This window comes from Nomia melanderi, unplaced genomic scaffold (genome assembly GCF_051020985.1).
Source record: "Nomia melanderi isolate GNS246 unplaced genomic scaffold, iyNomMela1 scaffold0452, whole genome shotgun sequence".
Lineage (NCBI taxonomy): Eukaryota > Metazoa > Arthropoda > Insecta > Hymenoptera > Halictidae > Nomia > Nomia melanderi.
Genome location: NW_027475567.1, coordinates 22,501 through 30,000, shown reverse-complemented (window position 1 = coordinate 30,000; position 7,500 = coordinate 22,501). Strand labels below are relative to the sequence as shown.

At 50.0% G+C, this 7,500-nt stretch overlaps 1 non-coding gene across 1 annotated transcript; it reads left to right on the top strand.

Annotated features, from left to right (window-relative positions):
- Positions 1-6,164: 6,164 nt before the first annotated feature.
- Positions 6,165-6,319, top strand: LOC143176253 (5.8S ribosomal RNA). The gene has a single exon (XR_013000829.1). It is a non-coding gene; the product is annotated as a 5.8S ribosomal RNA (ribosomal RNA).
- The last annotated feature ends 1,181 nt before the right edge of the window (positions 6,320-7,500 follow it).

Here is a 7,500-nt window from a genome sequence, read left to right as displayed (position 1 = left end):
AGAAATAGTATATGCCGGTGGTTCGCGTGTGTAGGCTCTATACGAAATTGCGATTCAAGAGAGTAGGAAAAGACGCGATGAACCACGATTTCCGTGCGTCTTACGTCTCTCGACGATGGGACGATCCACGCGAAGAGTTGTTACGTGCTCGCGCGAGGTGCGATAGCGTCGATTCGCCTTTCTGTACGGGGAGAAATAGAACGATGAGCTGACTTATCGGGTCTTCGTTGGAATTACCGTCGCTGGCATTGTAAACTCCAGATGACCTTGTGATTCCTTCGTCGGGCACTGGTAAAGGGTGGCGATGATTCGTTCTATAATAGAAATACCCGTCGTAGCGTTTCGGCCTAGTCACCCGCCACGAAACACTCTCTCGTCGTGGAATCCCCGCGTCGGAGAATAAAACGCCGAAGGCTTACTTATGAAACTTACGTCTCTCGACGATGGGACGATCCACGCGAAGAGTTGTTACGTGCACGCGTATGGTGCGATTGCGTCGATTCGCTTTTCTGTACGGGGAGCAATAGAACGTTGAGTTGACTTATCGGGTCTTCGTTGGAATTACCGTCGCTGGCATTGTAAACTCCAGATGACCTTGTGATTCCTTCGTCGGGCACTGGTAAAGGGTGGCGATGATGCGTTCTATAATAGAAATACCCGTCGTAGCGTTTCTTCCGAGTCAACCCGCTCACGAAACACTCTCTCGTCGTGGAATCCCCGCGTCGGAGAGTAAAACGCGAATTCATAGTATGGAAACTTACGTCTCTCGACGATGGGACGATCCACGCGAAGAGTTGTTACGTGCACGCGTATGGTGCGATTGCGTCGATTCGCTTTTCTGTACGGGGAGTAATAGAACGTTGAGTTGACTTATCGGGTCTTCGTTGGAATTACCGTCGCTGGCATTGTAAACTCCAGATGACCTTGTGATTCCTTCGTCGGGCACTGGTAAAGGGTGGCGATGATGCGTTCTATAATAGAAATACCCGTCGTAGCGTTTCTTCCGAGTCAACCCGCTCACGAAACTCTCTCTCGTCGTGGAATCCCCGCGTCGGAGAGTAAAACGCGAATTCATACTATGAAAACTTACGTCTCTCGACGATGGGACGATCCACGCGAAGAGTTGTTTACGTGCACGCGTATGGTGCGATTGCGTCGATTCGCTTTTCTGTACGGGGAGAAATAGAACGTTGAGTTGACTTATCGGGTCTTCGTTGGAATTACCGTCGCTGGCATTGTAAACTCCAGATGACCTTGTGATTCCTTCGTCGGGCACTGGTAAAGGGTGGCGATGATGCGTTCTATAATAGAAATACCCGTCGTAGCGTTTCTTCCGAGTCAACCCGCTCACGAAACTCTCTCTCGTCGTGGAATCCCCGCGTCGGAGAGTAAAACGCGAATTCATACTATGAAAACTTACGTCTCTCGACGATGGGACGATCCACGCGAAGAGTTGTTTACGTGTACGCGTATGGTGCGATTGCGTCGATTCGCTTTTCTGTACGGGGAGAAATAGAACGTTGAGTTGACTTATCGGGTCTTCGTTGGAATTACCGTCGCTGGCATTGTAAACTCCAGATGACCTTGTGATTCCTTCGTCGGGCACTGGTAAAGGGTGGCGATGATGCGTTCTATAATAGAAATACCCGTCGTAGCGTTTCTTCCGAGTCAACCCGCTCACGAAACTCTCTCTCTCGTCGTGGAATCCCCGCGTCGGAGAGTAAAACGCCGAAGGCTTACTATGAAACTTACGTCTCTCGACGATGGGACGATCCACGCGAAGAGTTGTTACGTGCACGCGTATGGTGCGATTGCGTCGATTCGCTTTTCTGTACGGGGAGTAATAGAACGTTGAGTTGACTTATCGGGTCTTCGTTGGAATTACCGTCGCTGGCATTGTAAACTCCAGATGACCTTGTGATTCCTTCGTCGGGCACTGGTAAAGGGTGGCGATGATGCGTTCTATAATAGAAATACCCGTCGTAGCGTTTCTTCCGAGTCAACCCGCTCACGAAACTCTCTCTCGTCGTGGAATCCCCGCGTCGGAGAGTAAAACGCGAATTCATACTATGAAAACTTACGTCTCTCGACGATGGGACGATCCACGCGAAGAGTTGTTTACGTGCACGCGTATGGTGCGATTGCGTCGATTCGCTTTTCTGTACGGGGAGAAATAGAACGTTGAGTTGACTTATCGGGTCTTCGTTGGAATTACCGTCGCTGGCATTGTAAACTCCAGATGACCTTGTGATTCCTTCGTCGGGCACTGGTAAAGGGTGGCGATGATGCGTTCTATAATAGAAATACCCGTCGTAGCGTTTCTTCCGAGTCAACCCGCTCACGAAACTCTCTCTCGTCGTGGAATCCCCGCGTCGGAGAGTAAAACGCGAATTCATACTATGAAAACTTACGTCTCTCGACGATGGGACGATCCACGCGAAGAGTTGTTTACGTGCACGCGTATGGTGCGATTGCGTCGATTCGCTTTTCTGTACGGGGAGAAATAGAACGTTGAGTTGACTTATCGGGTCTTCGTTGGAATTACCGTCGCTGGCATTGTAAACTCCAGATGACCTTGTGATTCCTTCGTCGGGCACTGGTAAAGGGTGGCGATGATGCGTTCTATAATAGAAATACCCGTCGTAGCGTTTCTTCCGAGTCAACCCGCTCACGAAACTCTCTCTCGTCGTGGAATCCCCGCGTCGGAGGGTAAAACGCGATATATAATAGTATATGCCAGTGGTTCGCGCGCGTCGTCTCTGAGATACGCGGTCGACAGAGTTCCGAAAACACGTGATGTGCCACGATTTCCGTGCGTCTTACATCTTTCGACGATGGGACGATCCACGCGAAGAGAACGTTCGTGCTTGCGTGAGGTGCAACAGCGTCGATTCGCTTTTCTGTACGGGGAGAAATAGAACGTTGAGTTGACTTATCGGGTCTTCGTTGGAATTACCGTCGCTGGCATTGTAAACTCCAGATGACCTTGTGATTCCTTCGTCGGGCACTGGTAAAGGGTGGCGATGATTCGTTCTATAATAGTAATACCCGTCGTAGCGTTTCGACCGATGTCACCCGCCACGAATGTCTCTCTCGACGTGGAAACCCCGCGCCGAAGAGTAAACGCGAAGGCTTACCATACGAAAGAAAACGGTATTATACGCCTGTGGTATGTGCGTCTCGGCTCTGTGATACGCGATCGGCAGAGTTACAAAAAAACGTTGATGGGCCACGATTTCCGTGCGTCTTACATCTTTCGACGATGGGACGATCCACGCGAAGAGTAGTTACGTGCTCGCGCGAGGTGCGATAGCGTCGATTCGCTTTTCTGTACGGGGAGAAATAGAACGATGAGTTGACTTATCGGGTCTTCGTTGGAATTACCGTCGCTGGCATTGTAAACTCCAGATGACCTTGTGATTCCTTCGTCGGGCACTGGTAAAGGGTGGCGATGATTCGTTCTATAATAGAAATACCCGTCGTAGCGATTCGGCCGAGACACCCGCCACGAAACTCTCTCTCGTCGTGGAATCCCCATGTCGGAGAGTAAAACGCGAAGGCTAACTATATAAGAAACATATAGTATTATTTATGCCTGTGGTTCTCCGTTTGTCCTACTCTCAGATACGCGACTCGGAGAGTTACGAATAATCGTGATGGACCACGATTTCTGTACGTCTTACATCTTTCGACGATGGGACGATCCACGCGAAGAGATCATTCCTGCTTGCGTGAGGTGCGATAGCGCCGATTCGCTTTTCTGTACGGGGAGAAATAGAACGATGAGTTGACTTATCGGGTCTTCGTTGGAATTACCGTCGCTGGCATTGTAAACTCCAGATGACCTTGTGATTCCTTCGTCGGGCACTGGTAAAGGGTGGCGATGATTCGTTCTATAATAGAAATACCCGTCGTAGCGATTCGGCCGTGTCACCCGCCACGAAAATCTCTCTCGTCGTGGAATCCCCGCGTCGTAGAGTAAACGCGAAGGCTTGCTATAGAAGACTATAGTTTATACGCCTGTGGTTCACCGGTTGCCTGCTCTCCGGGGTACGCGATCGCGCAGGAGTTACGGAAGAACTTGATGGGCCACGATCTCCAAGCGGCTATATCTTTCGACGATGGGACGATTCACGCGAAGAGAACGTTCGTGCATGCGTGAGGTGCGATAGCGTTGATTCGCTTGTCTGTACGGGGAGAAATAGAACGATGAGTTGACTTATCGGGTCTTCGTTGGAATTACCGTCGCTGGCATTGTAAACTCCAGATGACCTTGTGATTCCTTCGTCGGGCACTGGTAAAGGGTGGCGATGATTCGTTCTATAATAGAAATACCCGTCGTAGCGTTTCGACCGATGTCACCCGCCACGAAATTCTCTCTCGTCGTGGAATCCCCGCGTCGGAGAGTAACCGCCGAAGGCTTGCTATAGAAGACTATAGTTTATACGCCTGTGGTTCACCGGTTGCCGGCTCTCCGGGGCACGCGATCGCGCGAAGGTTACGGAGGGACGTGAAGCGCCCGAGCAATGAAACGTCCGCAGGAGGAAACGAGCAACCGCCGAACATTGTTTCGCGACGTTTCCATAATGTATTGTCGTTTCGCTCGCATCCCGCTTCTTTCCCCTAGTTTCCTCGACGCGTAGTTTCGCAGCCTTAGTGGACGAATCATTCTCGATTCGAGGAAAGATATGCAGTGGGGCGTGCAATGAGCCCGCCAGAGACCACGATCTCCAATGCGTCTTTACATCTTTCGACGATGGGATGATCCACGCGAAGAGAACGTTCGTGCTTGCGCGAGGTGCGTTAGCGTCGATTCGCTTTTCTGTACGGGGAGAAATAGAACGATGAGTTGACTTATCGGGTCTTCGTTGGAATTACCGTCGCTGGCATTGTAAACTCCAGATGACCTTGTGATTCCTTCGTCGGGCACTGGTAAAGGGTGGCGATGATTCGTTCTATAATAGAAATACCCGTCGTAGCGATTCGGCCGAGTCACCCGCCACGAAACTGTCTCTCTTTCGTCGTGGAAACCCCGCGTCGGAGAGTAAAACGCGCGAAGGCTGTGACTGTAACATATATATATACAGTATACAATGCCTGTGGTTTTTGCGCGTGTCGGCTCTTCGGTATACGCGATCGGCCAGAGTTACGGAGGGACGGTGAAGCGCACGAGAAATTGAAACGGCCGCACGATTGGAACCGAGCAACCGTCGAACATTGTTTCGCGACGTTTCCATAATGCGTTTTCGTTTCGCTCGCATACCGCTTCTTTTCCCCTAGTCTCTGAGACGCGTTTTCGAGCCGTTCTTCTACTATCGATTCTCGTAGAGAGAAGGGACCGGGTAGTCTGGAAGTGGAACCCGCATCTTGCGTGTACCGTACACGGAATTGAGAGGACCGGCCGTGAAGCTCGTTTTAAAGCCGTGCGTCTGACACCCAACTCTTGCGCGCCAATTTCGCGGCAAGAGATAATATGGGACGAATGACCGGCAAAGAGCCAGCTGTGAAGTCTGTTTTTTTAATCGAATCCGTGGACGTGTGTATGCCGTAGCGTCGCTCGTCGTGTTCGTTCATGGTCGTTCCGAGAGAAAGAACGAAAGCGGTAACGAAGGGACCGGCCGTGAAGCTCGTTTTAAAGCCGCGCGTCTGACACCCAACTCTTGCGCGCCAATTTCGCGGCAAGAGATAACATGGGACGAATGACCGGCAAAGAGCCAGCTGTGAAGTCTTTTTTCATTATTTGCTTTCAATCGATCGATCGGTACGATTCGTGCAACGTTTCGCGCGATGCGACGCGAAAACATGCGCGCAACAATAGATGCGTCTGATCGGAAGAACGCGAGGGTCGACTGCACGCGATGGATTCAGTATCGGGTAGGATACAAAATATATCCCCGTCGTTTCCACGCGTGCGAGTCTTCTGCGTCTTTCGCGGGTTTTTGAATGCACTATACGCCCGGAACGTCGAGAAATATATACATATTACTTGAACGTTTTTCGTCTCGAAAGGCTTCGGTGTCGTCTCCAAGGCGACGCCTGAATCTCCTTCGCGCGCTGGTCGGAGATTCAGGTATCAACTTTTATCTTCTCTTTGAAAGAAGAGAGATATTAGGTCGAACAAATGAGAATAAAATTATATATGTGAAATATAAAATTTATACGATTACCCTGAACGGTGGATCACTTGGCTCGTGGGTCGATGAAGAACGCAGCTAATTGCGCGTCAACGTGTGAACTGCAGGACACATGAACATCGACATTTCGAACGCACATTGCGGTCCACGGATACAATTCCTGGACCACGCCTGGCTGAGGGTCGTTTACGTACCATACACTGCTTGCGTAGCTCTGTCAAATCCCCGCCGTCGTTCACCTCTTCGGATCGAACGTTTTTTTACCGAAGGGCGCAAAGAACGTTTCTGAGTCGGGTTAAGAGAAGGATGCTACGTACGAGCGAACGATGGGTGTCTCGTCGGCGTTTGTCGCGGACACGCGAAAATTCTGTGAATTTCACGGACAGTGTACGTTCTAGTTGTTGCAAAACGATCGGAATCGTTTGTATGGACTCGCGTGAGTGTTCGCGGCGTCGTGCGTCGTTCAATTACGACCGCCCGCGGATACCGCTCCACTGCGATATGGATCTGAGCGACAACTTTTTCGGCTGTTCGTGAGATGAACGGTTTCGTGTGTTTAGAAAAATTTTTTTTCCCGCGCTCCCGACGTCACCTGAAATGATGCGTCAGAGGTGAAAGAAAATATTAAGAAGTCGAGAGAGAGAGAGACTACACACGTTTTATTCATATTTTGTATACCGTGCGTGAGACGGATGTGCACGACACGTCGTATGTCGGTATATTACCGACTGGCCCCAGGGAGATTGTTTTCTTCCTCTCTTACGAATGAGATGTACGTTTCGGAGGATCGTCGTTACCGAAACACACGGCAAAACGAGACTTCTCGCAGCAGAACCTTTATACACAATACACATCGACTCTTTTTACCCCGAGAGAGAGAGAAAAGGTGTATTTCTTTTTTTTATTTTTCGAATTCGACGCACGAACGCTTTGACGACTGGAGAAAAACACGGTGTGTGTTAAAATCGTGCGGGACGAGCATGCGTATTCGTAACGGGTCGAATAGTTCTTATTCCCCGTCGTCGCGTGTCCTCGCTGGACCACCACCGTGCGCTTCCGCCACGTTCAGTTGAATTTCGAAATATATATATATAAAAAGAATCACCATATACTCTCTTTCGGGAGGTGTATTTTTATCGGTTTCTGCTATAGAGAAGAGACGGAGATCGTGTTGTGAGGTGTAACGTTTCTGTATCCCCGTTTCGGAGGATCGTCGTTATCGGCGGAACACACGTCAAAACGAGACTTCTCGCAGAACCTTTATACACAATACACATCGACTCTTTTACCCCGAGAGAGAGAAAAGGTGTTTTTCTTTTTTTTTTATTTTTCGAATTCGACGCACGAACGCTTTGACGACTGGAGA